Raw genomic sequence first — 8,682 nt, 5'->3', positions numbered from 1 at the left:
ATGATACAGGCATGTATGGAAGTGATACAATGAAACCCATTAATTTATAAAATATGTGAATATATATATACATATTTAAAGGGGGAGATTAGGACAAAGACACACAAGAGAGAGAAACATGTGAGGACATAGGCAGAAGATAGCATAAAAAAATCCAGAGAGAGAACTTTCAGAAGAAAACATCCTAATGACATCTAGATCTCAGCCTTACAAACTTCAGAACTGAGACAATAAATTTCTATTATTCAAGTGACTCTGTCACTACACTTTGTTATGGTAGCCCAAGCTGACTACTTTACACCACTTTCTGCAGTGGAGAGAAGGTGGACTCTGCCTTCCCCAAAGGCAAGCTCAGCCCTGTGTCCCTGGAAAGTGGGGCCCTCACATGAGCTTGTCACGATGTCCAGCAGCACCTGGCACCATTCTCATTATTTTAATGCTTTTGATGACATAATATCACTAACAATCTGAAAACTGAATGCCTGAATGGGTACCGGTGGGTCAGTTACAGAGTAAAGAAAATGAAGTTGGTATGGAAAACTTAAGGGATGCCAAAAAGTAGTCAAGAAAAATGAATGTACAGTTTTCCAAAGTCCAAATTAATACAAAAACTCTATGATGAACTCCAAAAATGTCAAAAATTTAAATAAGAGCAGGATCCACTTGATGATATTCAAAAGCTTAACCACCAAAATAGCACGGACTGCAGCCAGTAAGAATAGAACACCTGTCCATAGGGCTGGAGTTGACCCAGAGGGCTCAGCTGACAGAACAGGGAGGTATAGTTAGTGTCAGAGGAGATGCAGGGACAGGCTGGCAGCAGGGGGCCATTCAGGACTCTTCACCAACCAGTATGGAAGTATTTTGATATTGTAATAATTAACACAGCCACACTGGTTTGAGCCATGGAACACCAGCCTATGAGTACAGGTGGAATCAGTCACTCCAGAGCACTCTGACATAAGTAATGTTTATATATGAATAAATGTCAGGATACAGTATAGATAAGGCATCCTGGAGGCCAAACCCACATAATATTTGCCTTTACATTCTTACATTAGGGCCCAATGCCTCACCTTCCAGGGTGCTCAATAAATGCTGATTCTCTAACTAAACTAAAGAAAACATCTTTATCTCCATGTAACTTGAATGTGGTTCACCAAACAGTTGAGGAGGGTGTGGCAACAGAGTCAAAAAGAGATCTCCAGAGACCAGTTTCAGAGAACTCGATCCACTTTATTATTGCATAGGCAAGCCTTTTATGCATAGCCTGTTATTGGGCAAATTATCTGAGATCCATAAAAGTCCAATGAACTAGCAACACCCCTACAAGCAGTAACCAATGGGCTAATAGGTCAACAGCAAAAAGCAGAAGATTTCATCTCACTCCAGTCAGAATGGCAGCTATCAAGAATATAAAAAACAATAAGTGTTGGCGAGGACGTGGGGGAAAAGGCACACTCATACATTGCTGGTGGGACTGCAAATTGGTGCAGCCAATCTGGAAAGCAGTTTGGAGATTCCTTGGAAACTTGGAATGGAACCACCATTTGACCCAGCTATTCCACTCCTTGTTTGTACCCAAAGGACTTAAAAATAGCATACTACAGGGACACAGCCATATCAATGTTTATAGTAGCATAATTCAAAATTGCTAAATTGTGGAACCAAACCAGATGTCCTTCAGTAGATAAATGGATAGGGAAACTTTGATATTTATATACAATGGAACATTACTCAGCATTAAAAGAGAATAAATTCATGGCATTTGCTGGTAAATGGATGAAGTTGGTGAATATAGTGCTAAGTGAAGCAAGCCAATGCCCCCAAACCAAAGACTGAATGCTTTCTTTGAGGATGTTGACTCAGATTGGTGATGTTAGTTCTCTTCTTCATGAGACTTGAGTTTTAGCTTTGAAGATTTAGTGGGCTGCCAGATGGCAACTTCAGCGAACTGATGGAAGCCATTCAACACCAGAAGTTCTGTATCTGAAGAACGGCATTCTTACTGTCAGAAGCACCACCTGGCTTGGGTGGAGATGTCCTTCTCCTTGACCTTCACCTGGATGGGCATCTTCAGAGGAGACTCAGATCAGCCAAGACATCTCATGTCACAGTAAGGCTTGGTCTTCATGGCAGTGACAGTAGTGACCATGGTCCCATATGGCATCTCTGTCAGTCCATTTCTTTTAGCAGCAGTGTCAGGGAAAGGAGTTTGTGAAGATTTCACTTCACTGATTTCTATGTAAGGAAACTCTGCAGTGACAGATCCCAGTGCCAAGCTGCTGAGGGTGGGCCCACTGATCAGAAAGAAGCTCCGCAGCCTGGAAGGCTGCTGCTTTGACAGGTCCAGAGAGACAGTGGTCATGGCCAGCAGACCTTCTGAGGACTGCCTTCCCTTTGTAATCTGCAGGTGTAACTCCTTGGACTTGGTGTTCAGCTTGAAGGTGAACTCTTCCTCCCAAGTGAGGTGAGTAGAGTTCTTGGCTAGGGTGCTGGTAAACCTCTGGATAGGATCATTCAGCTAGGCAATGCACATAGGGTTATACTACCTAAAGCACCAGGATCATTTGGCAGCAAGGCATGGATGTTCTTCACCAGTGGTTTTAGTTCATGGGCCCTAGGAGGTTTAGGAGGACAGGATTCCTGAGCAGTAGATAAAGTATGCTATAGATTCTGAGCTTCTTTCATGTCTGTGGGCTTGGTGCTCAGAATCACTGACAGAGAGGCAGAACTCACCAGGTGCTTCAAAATATCTTTGAGGGCTTCGGATATTGCATTTGTCTCACCAACCTGGCCTTCCCCTAGTGCTCTGGGCTGGACCTTGATGGTTACTTCTGGCATGTGGATGTAGGACCACCTAATCTGGATGTCTTCTTTCTCTTCTTTCATGTGTAGCTCCAGTTGTAGGTGAACCAGGGAGAGCTGCATGTCATACAGCTGATATCCCAAGCCCAGCACTAAGGGCACTGTGCTGACCAGGAAATGAATGGTCTTGCTCACCATGTGACAGGCCACCATGTGACAGGCCACCACCTTCTGGGCTGACTGAACCACAATGGTGACTTTTCCAACTGCCAGCTCCTATAGCTGAGGCCACTGATCCTTCTGGAAGGAGAGCTGCAGGGGGCCCCTTCTCCCTTTGGCCTCATGGTTCAGCGTGATCACCCAGCCTGCCTGCCACTGGTCCCTCTAGCTCTTCAGCCTCAGGATCCAAGAAGGCAATGCATAGGACCCTGGGCACTGCTCCTCTTCCAGGTCTGCCCACTGCTGTGGCAGGGGTCAGGCCCTGGTCAGTGTGCCCTGCGTCAGGTACATGCCTATCATGATCAGAGACTCCATGAAGAGCCAAATCAACGTAAACCACTTAACCTCATCATACCACCAGCCCAGCCAGCTATGTTGGCAAATACCCAGCCCCCCTTTCCCCAACCTCCTGGAATAGCCCCCATGCCAGAACACAGAGTCCTCTGGCTACAAGCTCAGGACATCCACTGGTTTGCCTGCCAGGAGCTGCATGGGGTGAATCAGTCCCAAGCCTGGTGAGGTGTGGAGTCTGGAAGCCCTAGGCCAGGCAGTGTGAATAGGAAGCAAATACCTGGCTGGAGCCAGGTGGCCATGGCCTGGCACATCTGGGAAAAGGGAACACAGGAACAGACCCAGCAGCCAGAGGGCCTCATTAGCGTGTCTCTCTTCATTGTTTTATAAATTGAACTTTCTGAACTATCGTTGTTACTAATCATTCATTACAGAGATTCAATGAAAGCATCAGCAAACTAAAAACATTCTTTACAGAGTTACAAAAAAAAAAAAATCCTCAAAGGGACGAACAAAAGACCCTGAATAGCAAACATAATCCTGACCAAAAAGAGAAATGCTGGAGACTTCACAATACTGAATTTCAAAATATACTCCCAAGTCATAGTAACAAAAATGGCATGGTCCGAGCATCAAAGCAGACTTGTAGACCAGTTAAGTGGAATAGATGGCACAAAAATGAACCACACAACTAGAGCCATCTGATTCTTGGACAAAGGTAACAAAACCATGTGCTGGAGAAATGACAGCCCCTTTAACAAACAATGCTGGGAAAACTAAATATCCATATGTAGAAGATTGAAACTAGATCCTATCTCTCACCTCTGTCAACTCAAAATGGATCAAAAACCTTAACAAAATACCTGAAATTTTGAAAGGACTAGAAGAAAATACAGGGGAAACACTTTAGGACACTGGAACAGGCAAGGACTTCCTGAACAGAACTCAGGTTTTATCTCAGGAGATAATAACAAGAATCAACAAATGAGACTGCATCAGTTTAGAAAGCTTCTGCACAGCCCAGGAAACAATTTCTACAGATAGACTATAGAAAGGGAAAAAAAATCTTTGCCAGTCACACTTGAACAGAGAATGATTATCAAGAATATATACAGAAGTCAAAAAATTTAACACTAGAAAAATCATACAACCCAATCAATAAATGGGCAAATGAACTGAACAGACAATTCTCAAAGAAGTACAATGGACAATAATTATATGAAAAAAATGTTCAACATGTGTAGCCATCAGAGAAATGCAAATCAAAACTACATTGAGATTCCATCTCACCCAGTCAGAATGGCAATCATCAAGAATACAAAAAAATAAAAAATAAACAAATGCTGATGAGGATATGAGGGAAATGAAATATTCACACACTGCTGTGAAATTAGCACAGCCCTATGGAAATCAGGAAGGCATTTCCTCAGGGTGCAAAATCTAATACTACTTATGATCAGGTGTATAATTCCTTGAAAGAATTAAAGTCAGCATACTATCCTATAGTTTGCTCCTTCTTGTAAATCGCAGCATAATTCCCTATGGAATCAGATCATGTCTGTCCGTAGATAAATGGATAAAGAAAATGTCACACACACACACACACACACACACACACACACACACACAAATAGAGTATTATCCAGCCATAAAGAACAATAAAGTCATGTCACTCAAGAAAATTCATAAAATGGAGATCATAATATTAAGCAAAATAAGCCAAACACAGAGAGACAAGTGTTATAAAATTTCCCTCATATGAGAAATCTGGGGATGAAAAAAATATGAAAGTAGAAGGGAGACTTAATAGTGAAGACAAAGGAGAGTGGAGGAGCAGGTTAGAGGGTCATGGGCATGGGTATCACTCTTGACCTACTTAAGAATTGGAAGTGCAGTCCCAGCTCCCACACTCTGAGAGCCCCTCCTGCTGAATTCTGCACTCGGGTGTTGCATCCAGACTACAAAGCTTTTTAGCTCCTTAGCACACTGATGGATCTCCTAAGAACACTGGTGCCCTATGGTGTTAGTCAAATTTCCACCATTATAATAAATACCTGACAGAGCCAACTAACAAAGAGAAAAAGTGTACTCTGGTTCACAGTCTTGGAGTCCATGTTTATCACACCTATTTTTAGGCCTCTGTGATGGGATACAGAGTGGGGTGGCAGGCAACTCTTCAGGAATGAGGGTTGGCCAAGCAAAACAACTAGCCTCAAGGCCAAGAAGAAAAATAGAGGAAAAGAATGGGGTCTTAAAATCCCCTCTAAGAGGACACCCCTAATAACCTAAAGACTTCCTACTAGGCCTCAATCTCTTATAGATCACATCAGCTCCCAAGAGCACCACCCTTGGAACCAAGCCTTTACCTCAGGGCCTTTATAGGACATTCCAGATCCCAACTCTAATATATCCACGCTATAATTCTATCTCTATAATATACAATTATAGTACACTACTTTGGGATAATGTTGTTGATGTGTTTATAAAAACCCTTGGCTTAGTGATGTCTGGGAGCCTGAAAAGATGTGAAATTAGTAGATTTATTCTAGATATATGAATATTGTGCAAAACTAGTTTCCTCATTTGTTTTTGGTCTCTTTTATGCTGTCCCATTTTTATATAAGCTTTGGTTCCTATATCTTTATCTGGAAACATCTACTCTAAGATTTAATGAGCACTTCCATTTGTTTTTATTGGAATTATTGTTAGCATTGTAGTTGGAAAAAAAAAAAGCCTGCCATTGAAAACTCAGGGAAAGAATGTCTTTCTTTTAAAAGTATTTCAAGAATTAAAATTGTTGTAGTCTCCAACTTCTTTCCTAAGCTAGGTATGGTACATAACATTACATAGTGGATGCTTAAATCAATTTAAAAATATATCTAGAAATTCACATTTAAAAACTCACAGCTCACCCGATAATCCAAAATGTCTGACACATTTTTTTCTGAATTATTCAGCTTTCTGTTGCTGTGATAAAATACCTGAGAAAAACTTAGAAGAGGAAAGATTTGGGCTAATGACTTCAGAGGTTTTCATCTATAGTCACATGGCTCCATTGGTTCTGGGCCTCTGGGGAGGCAGAACAAGGCCAGAGGGTATGGCAGAATAAAGCTGTTCACTTCATGGCCAGGAGAGAGAGGGGTGAGGGGTGAGAGAGAAGCACCAGGGACAAAATAAACCTTCAAAGGCACACCCCAAGTGACCCAACTCTAAGAAGGCCCAACCTCCTAAATTCTCCACCACCCCCAAACAGTGCCACCAACTGGGGAACAAGCAACCACACATGAGTCTTTGAGGGACATTCCAGATGCAAACTATAACATTCTCCTAAAATAAAATGCTAAAAGTAAGAGGTAGCTCTCATACGAGTCCTTCAAAATTGCATGCCAAGTTCACATCTTAAAATCTGGACCTGATTTAGCAAACTGTATGTCCCAAGGTCCCAAAGTAAATTCCACGCTTTGTAAATATCAAGCAATGCATTAAAATTAAATTGGCCGACTGAGTTTGTAGCTCAGTGTTAGAGCACCTGCCTCACATGTGTAAGGTACTATGTTCGATCCTCAGCATCACATAAAACATAAAATAAAATAAAGATATTTTAAAAAAGAAAGCATAAACTTAAAAACTTAAATTGACATAATTGTGAAAATTGGTTTAAAATCTTAAACTCTTGGCACTTTTTCTTCTGACTATACTTAGATTATTTTTAAAGAAAGTTATTTGTCTGTTCCTGCTGGCTCCAGGCTTCTCTCTGGGCCTAGGATCCTGGGTTGCTCTGCTGTGCTGGTGCTGATGCTCCCCATGGAGCAGGTCTGGCTGCTGAGCACAGAAATGGAAGTTTTGGAAACCTGAATATTGAAAACTAGAATACAGAGATTCCAAGATGGTTGGCCAGACAGAGGCCGCATCCTGTGTCGCTCTGTGACCCAGATCTCACCTAGTTGGAATACTGCATCTCAGAGAGCTTAAGAGGACCCCTATACAGCTGATTTCTGCAGAAATCACCAGCACTGTGACCCCCACACAGGGCTCAGAGCCTCAGCATTCAAGTAGGACTCCAGACCTCTGGTTCCCTAAACCCAAAGCCTGCAGTTCTAGCCTACGCACAGCTCTCAAGTGCCTTAGCAGAATCACCTATTAACACCTCTGCAGAACTCCAGACTGCACTCTGCTTCCACGCAGGTCACTCAGCTACTACCTACCAACACAACTTCATCGCCCAACTCCCCCAACCTCACCAGACACCCCAGCGCTGGAAGCAGACCAATTCCATCTTGGATGAACTTTCTCACCTTATTTGATGGGGGCAGCTCTTAGATCGAATCTCCACCTGGCCAGGTACCAGGTATCGAACTCCTGTCCCCCTCCTCTCAGCGGCAATAACTTGGCACAGTAACCACCCAACACAAAAAAGTTCCCAGTTGGGCAGGTGTGCACTGCAATCAGGGCGCCACCCACCTGGTGTGAGCCTGGGTGTGAGAAGTCCCCCAGGAGGGAACTGCTAAGTGAGGGGATGGGACTAAAGTTTGGAGCCTAATAGAGACTCAGAGCTGGGAAAACCAGGCAAGAGAGGGAGACAATACCGGGCACAAAAGTCAGATGAGCGGTCCCACAAAGAGACCCATGAAGTGTGGTCTCCCAGCTTTGACTGATAGGTGGCACTCCCATCTTGCAGACACCCTACTCCAGGACCAGTCTTCCCACCATGGTTACCTACAACATCCTGAGGGCAGAGACACCAACTTAAAGCAGACAATGCCACCTATTGTATGAGAAGAGAAACAGAAAAGATATGGATCTCTAAAACTAGCAACAACCCTGGTTTCTTCTTTTGAGAATTTTTTTCTTTTCTTTCTTTCTTTTTTTTTTCTCTTTCTCTTCTACCCCTCTATCCTCTGGCCCTCACATCCCCAACCAAGAACTTTGCATGAAATAGGATTTTGAAGACTAAGTCAAATGAATAATATAATATAGAAGTGTTGTATATGCTCTTTTTTTTAAAAAAGAGAGAGAGAGAATTTTAAAATATTTATTATTTTAGTTTTTGGTGGACACAACATCTTTGTTTGTATGCAGTGCTGAGGATCAAACCTGGGCCGCATGCACGCCAGGCGGGCGCACTACCGCTTGAGCCACATCCCCAGCCCGTGTATATGCTCTTTTTTCCCTCTTCTTTCTTCTTTCATTTTTCTTTCCCCCTCCAAATTTTGCTATTTTAACATCCTGTATTTTCTTAATACAAATATGTGTTTGTTTTATATTCCCTACTGTCTTCCCATGTATTTGTCTACCCTAAATTATTTTCTATCTATTCTCTTGCCACTAACCCTCTTCATTAGGTTTCTCTTTCACATTTCCTAA

The 8,682-nt window shown here is 42.6% G+C and overlaps 1 pseudogene; it reads right to left on the bottom strand.

Annotated features, from left to right (window-relative positions):
* Positions 1-1,879: 1,879 nt before the first annotated feature.
* LOC114105547 (C2 domain-containing protein 2 pseudogene) lies at positions 1,880-2,931 on the bottom strand (annotated as a pseudogene).
* Positions 2,932-8,682: the final 5,751 nt, after the last annotated feature.

The sequence above is a fragment of the Marmota flaviventris genome, chromosome 14 (assembly GCF_047511675.1).
Source record: "Marmota flaviventris isolate mMarFla1 chromosome 14, mMarFla1.hap1, whole genome shotgun sequence".
NCBI classification, from domain to species: Eukaryota; Metazoa; Chordata; class Mammalia; order Rodentia; family Sciuridae; genus Marmota; species Marmota flaviventris.
Note: the sequence above shows the minus strand (reverse complement) of the source record. Positions and strands in the feature narration are given on the sequence as shown.